This window comes from Phalacrocorax aristotelis, unplaced genomic scaffold (genome assembly GCF_949628215.1).
Source record: "Phalacrocorax aristotelis unplaced genomic scaffold, bGulAri2.1 scaffold_57, whole genome shotgun sequence".
Lineage (NCBI taxonomy): Eukaryota > Metazoa > Chordata > Aves > Suliformes > Phalacrocoracidae > Phalacrocorax > Phalacrocorax aristotelis.
Window position 1 is genome coordinate 505,059 of NW_027441133.1, and position 19,213 is coordinate 524,271.

The 19,213-nt window shown below is 56.2% G+C and overlaps 1 pseudogene; it reads right to left on the reverse strand.

Annotated features, from left to right (window-relative positions):
* Window positions 1-14,602: 14,602 nt before the first annotated feature.
* LOC142050920 (uncharacterized) lies at window positions 14,603-17,276 on the reverse strand (annotated as a pseudogene).
* Window positions 17,277-19,213: the final 1,937 nt, after the last annotated feature.

The following is a 19,213-nucleotide window of genomic DNA, read 5'->3' on the forward strand; positions in this document are numbered from 1 at the left end:
GTGCCCCCCACCCCCCATCTTGGCACTCTCCTTTGTAGCACGATGCTTCCACTGTTAGCAGCAAACCGCCAATCAACATTCCAACCACCCAGACAGTTAGCAAGTCAATCGAACGGCCCTCCGTTACACAGGCACAAACAGTTCCATATTGACACGAATCACATGAACACATTTTACAAAATCCCTCTTTTAACTCTCAAAGCCTCAGTTTTTAGGTCCAAACCTTCACTTCAAGCGTCCAAACCCCACTTTCCAGGCACAAAGCCTCATTCAGAGGTCCCAAACCCGTCCTTTTCATGGACTAACCCTCATTTTAAAATTCCAAACCCTCCCTTTCCTTGTCCAAACCTTACTTTTAATGCTCAAAGCCTCATTTCCAGGTCCCAAAGACTCACTTTAAAGCACCCAAACTCCTCTTTTAACATCAAAGCCTTATAGTTAGGACTGCAAACCTCACTTTTAGGGTCCAAACCCCTCTTTTAACGCTCAAAGCCTCATTTGTAACAGCCAAACCCTCCCTTGCAGGGTTCAAATTCCTCTTTTAAAAGTCAAAGCCTCAGCTTTAACACCCAAAGCCGCACTTCCAGCATCCAAACCCCACTTGTAACGCTCAGTCCCTCCTCTTTAGCTCCCAAACCCTCACTTTTAGCAGCGACTCCGGTCCTTTCATGCTCTAACCATCAGTTTTTCTTTCAAAACCGGGACTTTTAGAATCCAAACCCCTCGTTTAAGGCTAAAAGCCTCGTCTATAGGCTCCAACCCTCACTTTCAGGGTCCATACCCCACTTTGAAAGCTAAAAGCCTCCGTTTTAAACTCCAAACCTTCACTTCTAGGGCCTGTGGTGGTTTGGCCGGCAGCTCAGCCCCACACAGTCGCTCGCCCCCCCCCCCACCGGTAGATGGGGGAGGGAATCAGAAGGGTAACGCTCGTGGGTTGGGATAAGAGCAGTTTCATAAATGAAATTAAAAGAAACAACAACAGAAATGCAATGGAAAGGAGAACAACGAGAGGCGCAAAGCCCCGCGGGGTGGGGGGAAAGGGGGGGAGGGGGGGGAGGGGGAGAGGGGGAACGAACCGCCGGAACAAACCCCACGCGCCGCCGCCGCTCACCCACCGCCGACCCGCCGCCGCGCCGCTCCCGAGCCGCAACTGCACCCCCCACCCCGCCCCCCCCACCCCCTTAATATCCTGGTCGTGGTGTCACGTGGTATGGAGTGAACATGCCACTGGCCAGTCGGGGTCAGCCCCCACCGCGGCCCCGCCCCTCCCAGCCCCACCCCCACCCCCCCGCGGCAGAGCGCGGGAAGCCGGAAAGGCAGCCGCCCCCCACGGTGAGGAGAATTAACCCCTTCTCAGCCAAAACCAGCACAGCCGCCTCCCCTTATTCCACACCGCTCACGCCATGCCCAGGTCCCATACCTGGGCTGCTGCACGCCGAGTCAGGCATCCTTCCGTCACTGCTGCACTCTGCTTGTGTCGCAGTTTATCTTCCACGGCTTGGGAGGCTCGTACTCTGGTATCGTGGATACAACACAGAGGTGACACACAGTATTATATAGCAGTTCGCATTGCCCCATTCAGTTCATTGCCTGTTTTCGCCCAAAATCAAACCCCCTTGAGGCACACGTCGGACTTCTCCGTCCTCCCGCATCACACACCAAGTGCACCCAGGTCCTCGAGCAAAAGCAATCCCACGAACGGCTTTGCCTTTGCCTGAGGCAGGGAGGACCCACACTGTGTTGCCCAGCGTACTTTTTGCGTGCGCTACAGGGACTCCATCCCCTCCCACAGCATGTAGGATTTCTGACCGGGCAGGGCCAGCTCGCCTGGCAGATCCCCTCCTGTTGACTAACCACGTGGCTTTGGCCAAATGTGCACCCCAGGGCCTGAATGTCCCACCCCCCATTGCTCTCAGCGTAGTTTTTAACAGTCCATTGTACCGCTCCATTTTCCCAGAGGCTGGTGCGTGACAGGGGGTGTGATACACCTGTCCTGCAGCCCCGGGGGGGCGGCCGTGGGGCCTGCGGGGGGGCGGCGGGCTCGGGCTGGGGGGGCGGTGCCCGCGCAGGGTCGGGCGGCGGGAAGGCGCGCCCCGGGGCATGCTGGGAGCTGGAGCCCTGGGGCAGGGGCTGCCGGGCGGCCATGTTGCCCCGGCCCCAGCCCCTGCCCCGAGGCCTGTCCCGCAGCCCCAGGCCGCCCCCGGGCCTGTCCTGGCAGCAGCCAGCTGGGCCTGGGCCCCGCTCAGGCCTCCCTGAGCTGTGCCTCGGGGCGGCCTCCTGGGGTGCGAGCTGTGAGGCACCCGTGGGTTCCCTGAGGTGGAAGGCAGTCGGGTGAGCGGGGCTGCAGCAGAGGGAGGGAGGGACAGACAGACAGACAGAGAGAGACAGAAGTGCCTGAGCTGTGCCATGTGCCTGGCAGTGCAGAGAGCAGGAACTGCGGTGAGTCCTGGGCCCCTGGGGTCATGTCACCCCTCTTCCGCATCCCAGTCCCTCCCTGACACCCCCCTTCCATTTCCCTCTGTGGATTCTGTGGTGGGATATGTAGGTAAATGTCTATTATATTATACATACACATATACATAATACAAATATTATAATATAAAAATATTTATTTATAAATAATCTATTATTTATAAAGATAGCAGAGTATTAATTTATAAAAAAAATATACCCTTTTCTGTATATAAGCCACCCCCAGCCCAGCTCAGCCACCCGTGGTGGGCAGGGGCTGCGTTACCTGCCCGCCCTCCCTCCCACAGGCCAAGTCCCCGCAGGCAGATGCAAAGCCAACACCCAACTGTTTCAACAGTTATAACACAGGATCACAGTGTCTTGTGCCCTCAGCACAAGACAGATATGGAACTGCTGGAGCGGGTCCAGAGGAGGCCACAAAAATGATCCGAGGGCTGGAGCCCCTCTGCTACAAGGTCACGCTGAGAGAGTTGGGGTTGTTCAGCCTGGGGAAGGGAAGGCTGTGGGGAGACCTTATTGCAGCCATCCAGTACTTAAAGGGGGACTATAGGAAAGATGGGGCAACCTCTTTAGCTAGGCCTGTTGTGACACGACAGGGGGTGATGGTTTTACACTAAAGGAGGGTAGATATAAGCTGGATATAAGGAAGGAATTTTTACTATGAGGGTGGTGAAACACCGGAACAGGTTGCCCAAAGAGGTGGTAGATGTCCCATCCCCAAAAACAGTCAAGGTCAGGTTGAATGGGGCTCTGAGCAACCTGATCTAGTTGAAGATGTCCCTGCTCACTGCAGAGGGGATTGGACTAGATGGCCTCTAAATGTCCCTTCCAACCTAAACCGTTCTAGTATTCTATGATTCTGTGAACCCCGAGTGTTGCACCTCTCACCCCCAGCACCTCCCTGGCTGGCTCCTGGCACCCATCTCAGCTTCCACTGCCCTTCCCAAATGGGTGCAATGTGAGGCTGCTGAGCTGCTCTGTCACTCTCTCGCTCTGGACATCACAGCATTTTGACGTGGCAGCCTCCTGGGGCAGGGGCAGCTTTCTCCCCCCCTGGGGCCGACATCCCCCTCGGCTGCTGCACCTGAGTCCCCTACGTGTTTCACCCCAGGCTTCCTTCCCTGAGCGGTCCCACATGCACCAAGTGGGTCGCTGCAGACCGCGGGGGACTCTTGGCTGCAGTGCTGGGGTTTGTAGGCGGCAAAGCAATGCCTGGGATGTGGCTGTCCAAACCAGGGGGAACGCTGATGGAGCATTTCTCTCCTGTCTGTGGTTCCATGTTGGGGTCCGTGAGCATTTTGGGATTGAAGGGCTGGAGGGGGTGTCCATGTTGTAAGGGAACAACCCCCACTTGCAAAGAAGAGGTATGTCTATGTTTAATTAGCGTGAATCTAAACTCCTTTCTGATCCAGCATTGCTTACTAAGCGTTTGATGTTTTCATATTTAACCAGCCAATGTTTAAAGAAGAAGAGTTGTCCCATGGGCAGCGAGAGGCCAGGAGCCACCCAGCCTTCCCCGCAGGCTCAGGTGGACCCAGCACACGGAGCTCCCGCCATCAGCTCTGCGCAGATCTCCAGCAGCACAGCCAGCCAATGCACAAGAGAGAAGGCAGCCTCCTCCACGCCCTGCGGAGACAGTCACGCAGCACCGGCAGCCTGAATCTGGAGAAGGACGTTCTCTCTGCGCCTCTCAGCTGGGAGAGGGTTTCAGCTGCCAGGTTTGCGATGGAGACACTGATGTCATTTGTCATGCCTTGAAGGGCTGGAAGAGAGGAACAGGGGCAAGGTCGGAACCTGGATCTCTGGGGACCCCAGGAACCCCTCCTGTCAGGGCTACCCCACCCAGCTCTTCCCATGGCCAGGAGGGAGCAGGAACCAACAGGATGAGATGGAAGGCACTGGCCACAAATACCCCACGTGCCCTTGAAATCTCTCTCCTCCCTGCCCATACCACCCCTCGTCCGCTCAGGGAACAGAGCCCTCTCCAGCTGGGGCAGGGATTGCAGCTCCCTGCTCAGGGCCTTTCCTTCACTGCGCCAGCCCCCGCTGACACCCCGCTGCCCTCACTCACCCTCGTAGATGATCTGCAGCTTCTCCTGTTGCCCCATCATGTGCTGGCCAGCGAGCCCTAGGAGCACACAGCCCATCACAAATCCCGCTGGCCTCAGCAGCACAGCTTCCCCACACCAGCCCAGCCACACGCTTTCCTCCCCTCGGCAGGGCTGAGCCCGGGGCGTTCCCTGAGCGCGACACCCAAGGCCAGGGCTGGGAGAGGGCAGCAGGGAGCCCTGTGGGCACCCTTGACCCCGCATCAGGCAGTCAGGCTCCACAGTCACCGGGACAATTCCTGCTGCTGGTGCAGCAGCCGGGGCTGGGGCCAAGCTGCAGCAGGGCAGGGAGGGACCACCGGGGGGTTGTTGCTCACCAATGAACTTGACGGCTGCCTCTCGTATGGACCCCTGTGGGCTCTGCAGGTACAGCAGGCACTGGTGCAGGTAGTCATCTGCTCTGCTGCTGTACTTTGTCAGCTGGAGAGAGCGGAAGGGGATGGAGGGAAGGGTTGGTGCACACTCTCCCCCTGCATCCAGGGCTGGCCTTCCCTGCCAGGACACCTGGTGCCAGGGTTTGGAGGAAGCAGAGGGCTGGGGGCTCCCCAGGGAGCTGCAGTGCCACCCTGCCACTAAAGCCCAGCTGGGCCAGGGCTCCGGTGGCACCCACAAGCTCGGGGAGGGAGAGGAGCCTGGAGAAGAGCCCGTGGGGCTGCCTGCCTGAGGGAAGGGAGTGTGTGTGGGGTGCAGTCTGGTGGCGATGAGCTGCAGCAGTGGGCTAGGGCACAGCTGTCAGCCCCACACACTGGGCACTGGGGGCAGGGGTCTTGTCCAGGCTGGCTCTGGTGCTTCGGGGCCATCCTTACCAGGCACTCTCCGGCCACCCATGTCTGCTCCCTCTCCAGCAGCTGCCTGAGCTCCCAGTTCTTCAGGAACTTGGTAGCTTGAAGCAGGGTTTCCCGAGAGTCCTGCAGAACAGCAGAGACTGGGAGGTGGCACCGCTGCTCAGGGCACAGGACCTGCATCCCCTGCACCTGGGCAAGGCTCAGGGCCTTTCCTGGCCCCTGCTGGGAAGGCGCAGCAGCTGGGGAACACGTCCCTTGGCACTGGGTTCAGTGCCTGGGCAGAGGAGTGGGTCAGTCCCCATCTCAGGCACGTGGTGCTGCCAGGGCAGCAGGACAGAGGTCCCCCAGAGCTGCTGCTCTGTGGCCAAGGCCAGGAGGAGGCTGGAGCGTGGCAGTCCATGAGGCGCCGGGGCAGCAGGCAGCCAAGCCCGCTCCCACGGGGACACCAGCAGGTCAGAATTCCTCACCTCTGCCACACACTTGTTCTCATCATGCAAGTGGCAGAGTAGTGGGATCAGGCTCTGGTGCACGTGCGCATTCACTTCCTCTTCGGGTAGAAACTCCATCACGGCTTGGAAGAGGTGAATGGAGAGCAGCTGCACAAGGCTGGCATCCTGGTGGAAAGTAAGACGACAAGACTCAGCACCAGCTGCTCCAGGCTCACCTGGGCACGTGTCTGAAAACCCACAGGGCACAAAGTTTCCCATCAGCACCCAGCATCCGTGGTAGGGTCACAAAGCCTTACATTGTCAAAGAGTGGCGGGAGCCTCTCAGCCAGCTGCAGGGCGATGGGTCTGGCATTTGGCATGTCTGTGGCCTCGAGCACCTTCCTGAGCACACAGAGGGACATCCCAACCACCTCCCCGTCGGCAGCCTGCAGGAGCTGTAGGAGACTTGGCAGCAGGAAGTGCATTCTTCTGGCCTGTGTGGAACACAAGGCAGTTGTGAAGCCATCAAAGGCTGCAGTGCCAAAACCGCTCCAGCAGTTCAAGCCCACGCTGCTGCCTTGGGACCCGGAAGCCAAAAGCTTGCCCCAAAGGACTCGGGCAGGTGAACGGGGAGGCAGGAGAGCTGGGGGCAGCTGCCACAGCTCCCAAAGCCCAGCCAAGCCCAAGCTACTGTGCTACCCAGCACCCCTTACCCAGCCCCACGCTGCCAGCACGGCTTCGGCCGGCTGCCCCCTTCTCACCATCGAGGGTTCCTCGCAGAGCAGGATGAGGCATCTGAGCACCAGGCGATGCTTCTCTCTGCACTCATTCTGCAGGTACCCTGGGCTGAGCCGCAGGATGGGCTCAGCCCATCCCCTTCTGACATGGCTGGTGGTCAGGACCTGAAACACACGGAGCCATGATGGAAGAAGAGCTAGAGCTGGTACAAGGGGGCCATGAAACACAAAGTGTCACCCCAGCAGCAAGGGGCCAAAGACATGCAGCAGAGCGCACCCTCTGCCCCAGCTCCACTGACTGGGCTGCTCCGCAGCTGCGGCTACAAAAGGGCAGAGGGGTGGGAGGCAGCTCAGAGAGCCAGCGCTTGCCATCACGCTCACCTCGACAAGGAACGCCATGGCAGGGAGCCCCCAGCGCAGGTCCTTCCTGTAGAGCAGCTTGGCCAGGTGGTGCGCGATGCAGTGACACAATTGCCTTGAGACACCAAGCATCTCTCTGTCAAGGGGGAAGAAGGCACCGTTTCCCTGAGCAGGGTGGGCAAACCTCTCTCAGGACTGACTCACACAGGCCTGCTCTTTTCCTAGCACCCCTCGCCAGGGGAAAGGTAGTGGCCGACACCAGCAGGCTCCTTTTGCGGAGGAGACTGGAAAAATACCCTTCCTGCCCTGAAGCCTTCCCTTCTGAGGAGACCCCTTTCCTGCCTGCGGGGGACTCGTGTCCCCCAGGCTCTGCCACTGGCCTTCAGTGCATCCTGGCCTGCCCCGGCGGGCTGCCCTGGCTGGGGCTGCCTGCAGACAGACCTCCCGCTCTGTGCCGTCAGCCCAGGCCCCACAGGAGGGGACGCTGGTGCTTTGGGAGGTGGCTGCTCCTGCACACCCACCTCTCGCAGGCTCTTCCAGGCTGCTGGGCCACCCCTTGGTGACAAGGTCCTCTCAGCCACGACCGAGGGCATGGTGTGGGGCGCCCTGCCTGCAGGGCACCAATGGCAGGGGGAGCGGGGAGAAGGGGGACCTCACCTGGCCAGCAGGCCTATTGCGTAGTGGTGGGTCTCAGCATTGAGAAGTGTGTCCCAGCCGCGCTTACGTTCGACCGCCAACACCACAGCCTCATAGTCAAGACGGCAGAGCAGTGTTTTCACGGTCAGCACTGCAAAGCTGTGTGCAGAGCAAAGCCCAGGTCATGCCGGGAGCCCTGGCCCCGGCTCCAGGGCCATGGTAGGGACAGGAGGACTGGGATGGAGCACCTGTTGGGGTAGGTGGGAAGGCAGCCTTCCTGCTGGCACCCCCTCCAGAAGTTATCGACCTCCTCCGGCATCTGCACAGTGCTGAAGAAAATCTGGGCGAGGAGAGCCAGGAAGAGGCGGGGGAAAAGCACCTCCAAGCTCTGTGGGTACCTGGGCAGCCGGAGGATCTCCCACAGCGCCCTGGTTGCCTGCAGAAAACCAAACGCCCAGAGACAGTGCTCAGTGCCGAGATGTCCCCGTGGCAGGGCGCGAGCACTGGAGGGCAAGGCTCACGCGCTGCCCTGGGCCACGGGAGACGCAGGGGAAGCACCCAGTCTGGCTGCTCCTGGGCCTGCCCCTAAGTTAGGTTTCCAGCCCAGTGTGTGAGGCAGGCAGATGCAGTGTCAGGGGAGGATGGAGAGGCACCCGGAGAGGCAGCCCTGGGGGTGAGCAAAGGCCTGCTCCAGAAACTCACGGCCAGGGCAAAGATGTCCTTCTTGTCCCCATCAAGGGTGAACGTGCTGTGCAGCGGCCAGTCCCTCAGCACAGGGAGCAGCTCCCGTAGCACCTTCTCTGCAGTCCTGCTTGTGGAGACCATCACCCTCCACATGGCCGCAGCAGCTCTGCAGGCCCAGAGCTCTGTGTCAGCGGGGTCTCAGCCACAGCGCCATGGCCTGGGCACCCCTGGGGTCCCGGAATGACTGCCAGCCCTGCCTCTGCCCACTGCCCCTTGCTGGAAGCACCCAGTGGGCCTGCCCCTGCAGGCAGCAGGTAGCTGAGCAATGGTGCCTTGAGGGGCAGGGAGGGAGCATGGCAGCGGGCTCTGGGGCTGACATGCCAGGGCTGGGAAATGGAAGGGCCAGAGGGGCCGGAAAACCTCCGTCTGTCTGGCAGCCCTCATGGGATGGGCTCTACAGGCTGATGAGCTCTAAAGGCTGCTGAGCCCTGAGCCCTCAAGGCAGGTGGGCCCCGTACCTGTCGCACGATGGGGCACAGTGCAGGAGGGTCACTACAACGTCATGGGTGTGCATGTGGGTCAGCTCCAGAAGGCCGTTGTCCAGCCTGTGCTCAGCAGACACATCCGTGTTGGACGCGAGCCACTGGTAGATGCGCCTCACGATGCCCGGCACCTGGAGGAAACACGGCTGGGAGTTGGAGTCCTGGAGGAGCCAGCCATTTCCTCAGCTTCCCCCGAGAAGTGCTTCCCCTCCCACCACACTGTGCTGGCCTAAAAGGCTGTTGGGCGCCCAGCAGACCCGGCACACAATGCTGGGGGGTTAAGCCCTGGCCACAGGCTACTTACATGCTCCAAATTGGAGATGTCACTTTTCTCCAGCAGAGCCAGAATGGCAGCACAAGCCTCCACGTCACAGGAGTCTGAGCGTGCCATGCCCTCGATGGCTGCAATGGTGGTGTCTTCAGGCTCAGTGGGCTTGAGGGTTTCCCAAAACATCAGCAGGAGAAAGAAGGGTAGGGAAGAGAGGGATGTCACACCGACAGTGGTGCTCGGCTAAGCAGTGAGAGCAGGCCCAGCCCAGGCGCGGATGGCTGTGGGTACCTGTGCTCTGCTGTGGGAGAGGGCATGGGTGCACTCCTGCTCCTGCTCTGACTTCTGCTCCTGCTCTGGCTCCTGCTCCTGCTCAGGCTCCTGCTCATGGTCCTGCTCCTCTTCTGGCAGGTCTGTGCCTGGATCTGGCAAAAGACAAAGCACAGGCAGAGCTGAAGGACTGCGGGAGAGGCTGTCAAACACAGCCGAGCCCCGCAGTCACCAGGCAGGGCCAGCCCCAGGGCAAGGGCTGGTGGGGATGCTGCCCCCCGTCTCCCTGGCCTCAGGTTGGGGCTGGGGGTACCCAGTGCATGGAGCATGGCCGAGGCCTGGCCATGGGAGGCAGCCCCATCCCCTCTTTCCCTGGGGATGTCCACGGGGGATGGGATGGGGCCAAGGCAGCTGCAGCCACTAGCTCTGTGGCCCAGCTCAGCCACTCACAGGCCTGCAGGGGCTGGACCTCCTCCTTCTCCTCATCGGGCTGCCAAGCTGGGGCAGCCCCAGCGCCTTTGTCCTCCTCCTCCTCCTCCTCCCTCACCAACCTGGGCATGCTGGGGGTTCTCTCCGCCATCCCACTGAGGCCTGGCCTCGAGGGCTCCTGTCGCAGGGGTGGGAGACACCTCGGAAAAGCGCCACAGGTGCGGGTCAGCAGGGAACGAGGTGGCTGCACAGGGGCTCCCCGCAGCCCCACTCTGTCCTGTCCTGTCCTGTCGGCGTCCCCCGGGCGCTGTGGGGCGGCCATGTCACCGCCAGCGCTCATATCAGGGTGGGTGACAATGGGCCCTGTGACACGCTGCCATGTGCCATCCAATGGGCAGTTCCCATGTCACGGTGGGTCACAAAGGGCCCTGGGACCGTAATCCCCTTGTATCTTCCCAAACTGGCAACTACGCTTTACAGGATAAGGTCAAAATATATACACATTTTAAAGTACCCTGACAACCCAAGAAACTCAAATCCAACACACCAGAATCGACAGCCAATGTACAAACTCCCATTTCAAACAGAAGACTGAACAGAAACTAACAGAAAGCAAGTGGGAAAGGGGACAGAGAACAGGAGGGAAAGGCTGCTCTCACTGCTGCAGTGCTACATTTAGATTGCAGTACTTTCCTAAATCCTGATAGCTTGGCTAAACTAAGCACTCAGCCAGGAAGGATCCCCGTTGGGCTTGATGGTGCTGAGACAATGGGCACGACTCTCGGCATTCCTGCAGCCTCTGAGGACAAATACCAACTAGAGGTCCTTGCAGTTCCTGAGAGAGTAATACTAAAGCAGAAAGGAGCCACTTTCTCGCTTTGGCTGTATCACAGCAGCACACTTTGCAACCGTACAAGGACAGCTGACAAAAGAGCAAGGCAGTGAAGAGATAGTCAAAGGCTAAGCTTTTGTGCATCCTTTTTAACAAAACCCTCACACCTTTTAATTTTGCTGCTTTACTGTTCAACAATACTTGGCAAGCTTTCCCGTGATTTATTCCTACCACGCTAAGATCCAGGTTCTGCTTTGAAATACATACAGAAATATGTGTCTTAGAAGACAAAACAAACCCCAGACTAAAACCCCACCCTTTAGACCAAGACCTGAGTTAGCTTTCAGAAGAAAGCTAATTGTGTCTCCAGCACGAGAAGCGTCTGAGGCTGCAGCGCTTTTACGGGGGGGTGTGTGGGGGGGGGCTTGTCAAGAGAGAGGCAAGGCTTCCACCCTCCCTGTGCCTACCCACAGCCCAAAGCAGGTACAGTCAGACCGAGCAAGAAGGGGATGGGTTTGCTTTGCCTTTCATTTACTTTAACTAGTTCCAACGAACACTAAGTCTTCCCTCCCACTCCAGGGTTTTTCCTTTTTTAAAAAAAAAAATTTGAGACATCCATGTTAGCTCATGGTAAGATGCTACTTAAAAATGTAACACAGACATGCCAGGGAACACAGGAGCCTAAAAGAATGTTAACTTGATTGATGAACATGTGATTGCTGTTTATAGGCATGCCAGTAAACAAAGAGAAAAATAGCCATGCGATCTTTATTCCCTAGCTTCAAAGTAACCAGGGGTTCAGCTAGGGTTGATTCCCCCGGTATCCTTCCTGCCAAGCTACTTCAAGCATTTTACCCAAATCGCTAGATCCAGGTCCTTCCAGTTTCTGAAGTTTCTTTCTAATATCTGGGGCCGATTGTCCCAGGAATATAGAGGCCAATTGTACTGCCTCTTCTGGTTTTTCTGGGTCCAAATTAGTATATTTTCTGGCAGTCACCTTCAGCCTCTCCATAATGGCTGAAGGGGATGCATTTAATTCTTGTCTCAGTTCATAAATTTGTGACCAATTTATTGCTTTTGTCACTGCATGTCTTACACCCAATAAAATCCGCCTCTGATATCTAGTCAGCATTCCCCTGGGTCCCAGGACCCAGCTGAAAGTATGGGGACAGAGAGGGAGGAGAACTGTAGGAGAGGAGAGATGCACTTGGCTGGGGAGAAGCTTCCCTGCCAAAGGACTGTAGGCAGCCCTGTCCTTGAGCGCGTGCCACGCCGGCCTTTCTTCTGCTTTAACTTCCGAACTGCAGATGTCTGGACAGCTGTTGGACTTGTCTTTCCTTTTGGGTTTAAGCTTCAGCGCCTACAACCACCGCAGCTGAAGCTAAAACCACCTTGAGTGTCTGGACTGCAAGTGCATACGATGGCCACATCCTGTAGTAGGCACTACCACTGGCCTGCTGGTGAAAGACTCGAAATCCTGGGCTTTCTGAGGACTCTTGTTGCGAGTAGTGACAGGGAAGCTGTTCTGTTTCAGTGGCTTTCTAGAGAAGGCAGTGAGACATTCTGCTAACAGCACTGGGTCTTGTGACTGTGGAAGCAGGCTAGAAGTCCTTGCCAAACTCTTTGCTGAAGCTTCTGGTAGCTGATTCTTCCTTTCCTTTACTTGCATCCAAATGAGGTAGAGCAGGGTAAGAATGTCTTGACCGCAATAGGTCTAAAGACATCGCAGGGCAACCAGAAGGAAGCTGTTGAATGAGGCCTTCGCTGTGGCACTACTCTGTCAGTAGTCAAATGCTAGAGAGGAAAAGGCAGCTCAAAAGAGCAGGGGACGGTGCTGGGCCGGTGGGTCATGGGTAGCCATAGTCCTTGGCTATGTCCATGTTGGCCTCCCTCTGCACAAAAACCTGCAGCTGGCCCAGTGACCCCTGCAGGGCCTCCCACTCCCACTCCTCCTGGGCCAGCTTCTTCACGCGCTCCCGCTGGGGCCGCTGCTCATGTGTGATGGGCACCGACTGCTCCTGCTCCTTTAGCGTGGCGGGCGCAGCCATGAGACCCCCTCAGGTCCCAAGTGATAACAGCGAGTCAGAGGAAGGGTGTGGCGGCATTTGCAGCTGCTGCTGGATCACCTCCTGTTGAGTTTGGCCCCCCATGGACGACAGGCACAGCCAGCTTGTCTGCTGGGTTTTGGTGGCAGCCCTGGTGCACACCTTGCTGCTTGATGTCGACGCCGGTGCCACATCCTTCTGCCATCAGCCGAGGCTTGAGGCAGCCAGTGCTGTGTTGGGTCTCGTGGAAACTGTCAGGGAACTGGGGACCCTGGCAGGCATGCTGGGGCTGGCTTGGGGCTCCCAGTCAGGTGGTTGGTGCATCAGCCCAACCGCCTTCACTCTGTGTCCCAGCGGGTGGAAACTCTGGATGGAGTTGAGCAAGCACGGCCTCAGGTCGGTGCGGGGCATCCTCAGCCCTGGGTGGGGATGCTGCTCCTGAGGACGCCTGTTCCAGCCTATGGTGGGGATGCTAGTGGCGGCGCAGGGTCAAGGTGGTGGGAGTGGACGTGGTGGTTGGCGGGATCGGGCCCGCGCCGTCATGGCAGGGAGAGGGGGCTCCCATGTCTCACTGGAGCGGTGAGCGCGTCTGCACCGCCTTGCCCTGCGCCCACTGCTCTGCGGCTTCCTGCCAGGCTGGGGCCTCCCGGGGGCTGCCCCAGGGCACTGCAGTGGCGTGCGGCCCGGTGCTGCCGGCAGCTACAGGGCCCAGGCGGGCCCTGCCACTGGTTGTGCTGGCATCAAGCAGTGCTGTGTGTTTCATGGAACATATCGCAGCCCCCCGGCAGCGGGGAGATGGATTTTTCAGCACAGGGTCTGTGGGACCGAAGCAAGTGAGGGTTGCCAGGTGGGGGCATGTGCCCTGTACTCCAAGAGGTAGGGGAGCTTGTTGAGGGAGGTTGTCAAGTCAGTGACACTGGGGATGGTGTCCCTGCCATCCCCCAGACCCACCCAGAGGTCAGGGTGCTCATCTATGGCCTCAGCAGTCACACCGGGGACACTGGTGGTCAGGGTGGTATCCTCACTGTCCCCTAGCCGTGCCACCACCACTTGGTCCTGGGGCGGCCACCAATTGCCACGTACATGGAGAAGTTGTGGAGATCATCGAGGAACGTGGTGTTGGCGAGGCTGTTGGGAAAAGCAAGGACATTAGTGACCATGTCCTCGCTGTCCCCCAGCCCTGCTGCCACCACTCAATTATTGGAGCAGCTGCCCTCTGCCACGTACTTGGAGCAGTCAGGGAAATGGTTGAGGAAGTCGGTAGAGTTGGTGACATTGTCAACAGAGGCCTTGCTGTCCCCCAGCCACGCCACCGCTGCTCTCTCCTTGGGGTAGCTGCCCTCTGCCACGTACTTGGAAAGGTTGGGGAGCTCATGGAGGAAGGTGGTGAGGCTGGGGCTGTCAGGCCCATCGGGGGCGGTGTCCTCGCTCTCCAAGGTGTCAAGCCAGGAGAGCACCTGGCTGGCGGTGGTGTCCCCTGCCAGCTCAGGACAGGCCTCAGCAAAGGCATCTGGGCCCTGCTCGGGCAGGTCCACAGGCTTCTGCGGCGCTGCTGGGGTGGTCTCCACTGCTGAAAAAGCAAACAGATCCAACCCAACCATGGGGCGATGCAAGCTTTCCTTGGCACAGGGCACCCACCTGCAGGCTCTGCCACCCACTAAAGCTCACCTTTGGCCTTCATCCTATTTCTGCCAGTCAGCGGAGCCAGGGCGGTCTGGTGGGGGCTGGCAGCAGGGACACTGGCCTCGATGGCCACCACATCCTTCTTAATGCCCTCTGACAGCTTCTGGGTGCTGCTGGGCAGGGTGTGGAGCACAGGGGGCTCCTGGACCCACGGCTGAGCCGCGGGCTGGCACCATGGCGGGGTGCCAGGGTGGGCAGGGACGTGCAGCAGGTTTATCTTTGGGCTTCTTTTTCTTCTGGACCATCTTGTAGTTTTTCATTCTCTGGTCACCTCTCTTTCAGCATTTCTCTTCTATTTCACTTTTGCTTCCTTCTGTGAGGGTTTATTTTCTTTTGCCATTTCTGAGTTTTTCATTTTCCTGGGAAGACTCCTCAGAATGTGAATGAGCTGACACAGGTGGAAGTGCGTGCCTTTCACGAGAATGTTTTCCAGACTGCTGCGGAGGCACTGAACAGTGATGTAAGTTTGCTCTGTGGCTGCTAAAGTGATGTACATCTTCCTCTCTAGAGAGGCTGTGTGGGGCCATCTGCTTTTGCAGTGATAGTCCTTGTGTGACCTGTTGTCATAAGCTTGACTCCATTTGTCAAAGTCTTTGTCACAATGAGAGGACTTTCTCCCTCTGCCATCTCTTGTTCCATGACAGCAATAATAATCACGGCAGTATCTGCATTTCCTCCCATCTCTGTGGTTCACCTTGTATCTTTCTCTGCTCCAAGTTCCCTCTCCTTTGGAATGATAATACTTATTCCTGTCTTGTTCTGCTCTTTCTCTGCTTCAGGATCTATGATGAGAATATTTTCTTGAGCTGCTGACATTGTTTGGACTGTTTCCTTCATTATGGGAAGATCTGCACTTGCTTTCGTTGCAGTACTCCTGCTTGTGATGATTTTGCTGATTTGTTTCCACACTGCTAGAGCACCTCCTCTTGTGGGAATGATCATCTGGTTTGCTTCTGGCTTCTTTCTCCTTCTCCCTCTCTTCAGTGTCCGAGTCTTCTCTCTTCTTTCCGTAGTGCTCTCTGTCAGTTTCATTAAGAGTCATATATTTTTTCTTCTCTTTTTCCCTATGTTTCTCTCCTTCACATTCTTTATTACTCAGTCCCTCGTTTTCTCCAGCAAATTGACTCTCCAAACTTTATCCAGCTTCGTAATACAAGAGTCATTAACAGGTGGTACCTCTACATAGATATTAGAAATGTGCTTTGGATCTTGGCATTTATCTCTAATATCTAGAGATGCGAGTTTTTGGAAATACATTCAATGTCAGACTTCAGAGATGAAGTTTGCCCTGATTTCTTTCTGTTCTCAGGAGCCCCTTCGATGTACAAAGGGTTTTCTTTTGAAATGAGTTCAGATTCTTTTGATGTTCTCGGTTTGTCTTTGTCTCTACTGTCTTCAGACTCACACTGCCCAAGGAATCAATCTGCAGTGTCTGAGGAGTTTTTCCTGACCTTGTGCTGACCATTGATTTTGGGATGCGCATTCTCAGCTTTTCTGATAGTACTTTCAGCAACTTCTTCTTTGGTAGAGATCATTTCAGAATCTGATTGAGTCAAAAGTTTCTCCACCTCAGAGCTGAAGTTGGAAGAAACCTTCCTGGATTCTCCGTAGGCAAACAGCGCTTCCATCGCCACAGTTTCCATACGAGCATCATCCTCAGAAGATTTCTGAGACCTGGGAGCACTGCCCAAAATAAAAACGTGGTTTTCACTTGAAAAAGTCCATCTAAAAGATGGATGGTTGGAGTAAAATCCCCTTCAGTAAAAAAATTGGTGGCTACTGGAAAACTCTGAAAGGCATTCCCTTTAGCAACCTATTATTACACCTTCCTCTGCTCACAGAGGCCGTGTTTTCTCCCTTGATTCGGCAGTATTGCATTAAAACCCCACACCCCACACATCTGTCTGCCTCCACTCGCTGCTCTGAATCACATCAATAGCCAAAACCCCCAGCTAGAAACAAGTAAACGCATGGATTTCCCTCTCTCTCCCAAACAGGAGAGCAGATGGTGGGAATTCACATTCACACATCCTAGGATGGATAAAAAGGGAAAGAGGGTGTGGGGGTGTGCTCCCCCTCACCTGATCTTTTGCCCCTGGCTCTGCTCGGTAAGTGGCTCAGAGCATGATGAGCTTTGAAATCGTAGCTAAGTGCCATAAAGAATTGGCTGTGTGCACAAAATCCTTTAGATACAAACTGTTGAACAAGTCTGGGACTAGGACTGGATCCAGCTGCCCCCAGACTCCTCTCTGAGAAGGAGTTCAGAAAGCAAGGGGGTCCTTTCTGACCCTCGTGACTCAACAGGAGGGTCTCCCTGACAGTTTGTCTGACCGTGTCCCTGTGCAGGAAATAATCAAGTGAACCTGGCCATCAAATCTTGTTGAACCACTGTTGCATTTGCTAACAAATCTTGTTAACTCATTGTAATATATTAATAAAATAGATACTTTTGCTTCTCTCTTGTGCCAGTCGATGTCACATGTAGCTGAGTCGCTTTGAAGGCAGAAGCTGGCCCCTGGCTTCTGCAGCTTTTTGTGATGTCCCAGGAGTCTGAGTAGGTGCTGGGGCTCAAGAAGGCCCTTGATTGTGCTGGTGTTTGTTATGTTGTTACTTCACATGGGTATACATATATGTATATTATTCTTGGATGAAATAGAATAACGCAGCAGTTATTAGTAGTTAAGAAAGGCTCATAGGACTAGAGACTAACAGCTGAGAATTTGAACAAGATAATAAACAATGCTTGGGCCAGAGAGGAGGCTCTTAGCAATGACTGCCCCATTGACAAGGACCTCCTAAAAGAATACAAATCAGTAGAACTTCAAGGACTGACAGTGGGAACATCCTGCTACAAAGAAGGGTGTGAAGATAAGGGAAGGCCATAAACTGTCAGCAGTCATAGCAGGGAACATGTTGGCCCAGAAGGCAACGAAGTGTGGAAACCAGGTGAAGGTAATTCCGGTAGAGAAGAACAACAGCTGTCCAGACACACGCCATGAGGAAGTTAAAGCAGAAGAAAGGCCAGCGTGGCACACGCTCAAGGAGAGGGCTGCCTATAGCCCTTTGGCAGGGAAGCTTCTCCCCAGCCAAGTGCATTTCTCCTCCTCTCCTACAGTTCGCCTTTCTGTCCCCATACCTTCAGCTGGAAGATCTGACTGCAATTCAGAATAATTCAGTGATTATAGCACTTTCAACGCCTGGAAAGTGAACTGTCCCAGGAGCCTGCCCTGCTCCTCAGGTTCTCCCTTCAGGCCCTGGTTTGGGGAAAACAAGAGTGCCTCGTACACCGTGGGAAGACTTAACTTCAGTCGGTGAAGCACGGGTTTATTTCAGCTACGTAGTCCAAGGAAGATGAGCACAAGGAGCAGACAAGAAGCTGCACCTTGGTGGCATGCCGTACTTGCCTACTCAATGAGTCTAAGCTGCCACTTGGAAAAGGAGCAGGTGTTCCCAGGGGGAGGGGAGTAACCTGAGGATAGCAAATGTCCACAGCGATTGGAAGCCAAGAAGGTCTAGGAGGGTGCACTGCACCAGCTCCTCTTCCCTGTGGCTCCTGGAGTTCCATCTTGCCCCATACACTTCCTTTCAAACGGTACATTGGAGGAATACAACTCCAAGGAGCTTGCTGATTCTGTGAGCCAGGAGGAGGCCACAGGCTGCCGGACTCTGACCCATACTCACCCCCAGCTTAGGAATGCTGTGCAATGCCCTGCCCCTCACTCCAGAGAAACCACTCACGTAGGCACCAAAGTCCTTTGGAGCTCTGGAGACACTGTCTCCAGGGAACGTTGTCCATGAAACATGGTCCATGCTGACTGCTCTGTGAAGGATTGGCACAGGCAGCTTGATGAAGACTTGTCCCTGGCTTCCCGGCAAGGGCCAGCAGTTTCCCAGGTGGTTTTCAGGCTGGAAGGAGAAGAAACTACATTCATATGGAGAAGGGTGGCCTGGCTCTCATTGCTGCTATCAGCATCAGAGGATTAAGAACTGATCTGGCCAACCAGCTCTGCTCTGAACCGCAGCCAGTACCTTTAGTCGGACCCTGCAATTACGGAACAGAGAAGCAGCCATGGGAATTCATGCGTCACAAGCGCCCTTGAGCGAGAAGCACTTGGATGGCAGGAACCTGGGTGCGCTACTTGTAGAAGCTCTCTGGCCTCTCCCAGTGCGGAGCAACTCGTCAAGAACAAGAAAGGGATGGTGTGGCTGAAAGGCACCTGCCCAGAGCAGGTGGCAACTAAGGGCCCACCTGGACGAGCCTTTCCTGTAAGGAGAAGCCATTGCTCCCCCTCATCCAGTCCCACCTCCTCCCACTGGCACCAGCCAACTCTTCAACTTGTGCAGGCAGCTCAGGGGCAGTGCAGGACAGCTTGCAAACACAGTGTGGGGCCCTCCAGCAGGGCAGGCTCTCAGCGCCCACTTGTGCTCCCTAAGGGCCCCCGCGACCTCACGCCCTAGACCTCTGCAGGCACCTCTTCCATTCTCCTTCCGTGCCACGCTGACAGTTTTCACACTGACTGGGAAGACACAGACTGCAGGACCAAGTGACCCTGTTAGAAGCTTGTGCAGAGGACCTGGGGCACTCCGGGGGAGGAAATACTCAGCAGGGAGACACAGGAGGCGAGCAGGTCCATGCAAGAGGCAGGAAATGAAAGCTTCAAGGAGCAAAGGGAAGGGTAAAGGCAACGCTCAGCAGTGTGCTTGGTTCCTCCTCCCAAAACCCTTTGTTTCTCAGTTTCTTAGTGCTCCTACCTCAAGAATAAGCTCAGAAGACCTCACGTAACCCAGCAAGGGCAGGGAATAGAAAAAGACTTTTCCTTTCGTATTCTGTGCCGAGAGGAGGTGCGGAGGCAGAGACTGCACCCAGCTGCTCCAACCCCAGCCCTCTCCCACATCTATGTTTCTTGCTGAATTCAGTAAAGGAGTTGGGTGTT